The sequence below is a fragment of the Coptis chinensis genome, chromosome 3, assembly GCF_015680905.1.
Source record: "Coptis chinensis isolate HL-2020 chromosome 3, ASM1568090v1, whole genome shotgun sequence".
NCBI classification, from domain to species: domain Eukaryota; kingdom Viridiplantae; phylum Streptophyta; class Magnoliopsida; order Ranunculales; family Ranunculaceae; genus Coptis; species Coptis chinensis.
The window spans coordinates 41,731,098-41,734,751 of record NC_141458.1 but is presented as its reverse complement, the minus strand read 5'-3'; the positions used below and the strand labels follow the sequence as shown (position 1 = coordinate 41,734,751).

The 3,654-nt window shown below is 40.3% G+C and overlaps 1 pseudogene; it reads left to right on the top strand.

The window, feature by feature from the left end:
• Positions 1 to 355: 355 nt before the first annotated feature.
• On the top strand, positions 356 to 2,417 carry LOC147509663 (uncharacterized; annotated as a pseudogene).
• The last annotated feature ends 1,237 nt before the right edge of the window (positions 2,418 to 3,654 follow it).

Sequence of the window (3,654 nt, the reverse complement as noted above, 5' to 3'; positions counted from 1 at the left end):
TCAAACTCTCCAAAGAGGTTCTATGTACGTGGGAGACTATTAGAAAATATTATCTTTCATATTAGAGTGCCACATCAGATAGAAAAAAAAAGCTAACTCTCATATTAGAGTGCCACATAGGAGAGAGAAAATCCTTCTTTAAAGGTCTCTGCTTTAGTATATAGATAGTAGATAAGAGGCTAACTTGTCCATGACTTGGAGTTACAATAAAACATGGAAAACGAATCCTAATAGGATATCGATAACTAATACCAACCACGCTATTTCCCTATAAAAGAAAAGCAACATGGCAGGTTTTTGAACGTTTCGAACGTAAGAAAAAAACAAAAGAGAGCGAGCAAGAAATAATAGTGAAGATGAAAATAAGAGGATTAGTGAAGATGAAAAAGATAGAAGAGAAAATATACCCAGTAGGAGCAGCATATTACGAGCTCATGGATGTGATAGGAAAGGGAGGCTTTGCGACTGTTTACCGAGCGTGTTGCCTTCCTTTAGGAGAGATCGTTGCCATTAAAGTCGCCAACTTGGAGGAGCAAGATGACTTCGAACTTATTACGAAGGAAGCACAGACGATGAAGATGGTAAGACATCCCAACCTAGTCAGCGCATATTGTTCTTTTATCAAAGAGTCTGAGCTTTGGGTGGTGATGCCCTTGATGGATGCGGGATCTTGTTATCACGTAATGAAGTCTATGAAGTCTACCTATCCAGGAGGTATTCAAGAAGAAGTTGTTATTGCGAAATTTCTTTATGAAGCCTTAAAGGGTTTGGAGTATCTTCACCGAAACGGACTGATTCATCGAGATGTCAAGGCACGTAATATTTTAGTTGAATCCTCTGGTGATGTTAAGCTTGGGGACCTTGGATTTTCTACTAGCCTTTTTGACTCCGGCTGTAGGCGACGAGGCAAAACTGTTTTGGGGACACCTTCTTGGATGGCGCCCGAGGTCATAGAGCAATCAGAAGGTTACGACCACAAGGCTGATATTTGGTCGTTTGGCATCACTGCTTTGGAGCTAGCCCATGGTCGTTCACCTTTCGTATCCTCCTGTCGAAGTTATTCTTAGGATTATCCGAGAAGAGCCGCCTCGACTAGATTCAAGCAAGAAGTTTTCCAAGTCTTTCAAGCAACTTGTTGCCATGTGTTTGGTCAAAGACCCCTCCAAACGACCGACAGCAACAGAGCTTTTGAAGCATCCCTTTTTTAAGAATCGGAAGCCTAATATACGGTCAGTGTTAGAGAAGCTTTCTCCAACACTCACGAAACGCCTGATTACAATAAAGACGGTAGCAGTTACACAAGATAAAATGGAGGAAACATCGCAGAACGAATACAAGAGGGGCATAAGTTGCTGGGACTTCAATCTTGAAGAAATCAAGGCACAGGCAGCACTACTTGAGGACGATGTTGTGGAAGAGGAACGTACAGATGTCCTTCGAAGAAAAAACGAAGGGCAAGTCTTCCAACAAGTAGGACAGTTCAATTCGATGTCGGAACAGGTTATCCTGGATAAGGTCCTACCGTTTGATATCCCTTGCGGCAAGAGTGTCATGGTGAACAGCTAGAGGATGTGCATGGGAGAAGGAGCTGATGGGAGAATACATGCAAGTAGTGCTGGAGTACCAGAGATTCAGTGCATCCTTAGCAAGAGAGCAACCAACAGGAGAAGTGTGCTGAACAACCAATGGAGCAATACTTGGAGCAACATTCGGGAATGCACAGGAGAACTTTCTGCTATTGAGAACTTTCTGCTAGGTGGAAGTCAGAATCGGAGGCCACCACCTAGTTGCTTGGGTTGTAAGCAACAGCCCTCTATTTATAAAGAGGTCCCACAAAAAGAACTAAGTGCTCTTGATCCCTTAAGCGGGGTTATGCTCCATGTTCCCCAGGGTACGTAACATGGGAGCAGCAGCAAAACAAAAAAAAAGAAGAAGAAGAAATTTAGATCATGTGTTGTTACTGACTTTGTATTCGATCTAAGAGTATATAATGGCATTTGGAATTTCCAATCTCAATTTTGTGCGACATTCTTTTAAGTTATTTTCACATTATCATAGATACTATGTGATTTCATCAGGTACCATGCACACTTCACTTGTTTTCGTTCTACTTACAATCACAGAACACATGATATTTAAATCTTTACATTCATCTACCTAATCTGGTCTGGCCGTGTTTGGCAGATTGTTAAAGTGTTTTTGCCCACAACTCCACAAGACGTTCCTGAGTGTCATTCAGAGACTTGGCGGCGCAACTTGCATTCTTGTCTTAATTATTTATAATAGCAGTTCTAGAGTACACCCTCTTTATGGTACGCTGGTACTCTACACCCTTGATTAGAGAATCTGCCATGCAATACACCCTCACCCCTTGCCTGATGGAGGGCCCATATTTCACAGCACGCGTACAACCTGCGCACTCTAGAAATTTGGTTATTTATAAAACTTGTTATTAATCAAATTTCCACTTGTTTACAAAAAAAAAATTGAGGGTGCAGTGCAAGGCAATCCCAAACTAAGTGCACAACCTCGACTGTAGTGCACTGAATTCAAGATTAACATAACATCCGAGATGCTCATAGCGAAACACTGATTGCGGAGAAGTTCTCACAAGAACGTTTAGAGCTTACCTTGTTTGTCATTCTCCACCAACCTCTCAACTTGTACTTTTCCACGATTATACAATGTGGTCAGAAACTAAGAATGAACAGCTTTCTACAAGCAATGCGCACTCGCCTTTGTGGACATGGGAACCATAAGAAATTTGTAACTTGGTACTGTAGATACCATCTGCAGCCAGGATAGAGGTTATCATGAATTCATGACATCAAAACTGATGTTATTGTGGGAGAAAGAAGCATCTGCTCCTAGATGCAGTACTTGATATTTGTTTACCATGATATGCAACAGGTTTATGCGCATCTTCAAATTGCATGATGAGGATTTCCAAATTGCAAAGTGCGGTCCAAGTTTTTCCATATCCCAGTTCTGACTCTAAATATAGTTTTTTCCATTCAGGCTCCGTGTACCTAGAAATTAGCCCCATATACAAATCATTACTGAACATTTTCAAAGTTCCAAATACAAAAACTATTCTTAGCTCAGTAAGGTCACTAGTTTCAGAATGGTTGGCTAGCTCAGATGTTGCATATTCTAATTATTTATTGTTTATTGGACGAGAATATGCCATACAGGTCAAAGGGAAATGTTAAGAGGTGTGAACATTTTAGCAGAATCAGTCACGAACGAGTGATCAGAGTATCAGACCATTTAAACCAAATAATTTTTGTTGAGGGAAAAGAGATGGACGCGCAATGCAATTTCTGCCGACTGTTACGTCAAAACATACGACGATATAGCGAAAGCCACCCAACAACAACAACGACTCTGATTACTAAAATCTTGGATGCTTCCACAAGACAGGTTCGATCTCTTCTTTTCACTTTTTATATATCAAGTGTTTTCATTTTTGTCATTTTGATTCCATTCACTATATACATATGTTTTTGCAATGATCGTTGAAATAGACTTAAGCCCATTTTTTTGGTTTGAACAGTTGTTAATTAAAAATGGGAAAGTGATTAGTGGGGTTTGTAAATGATGGGGCATAAATTGAATGGTAATGTAGTTATGTAGTTATGACGAAGAGATTGT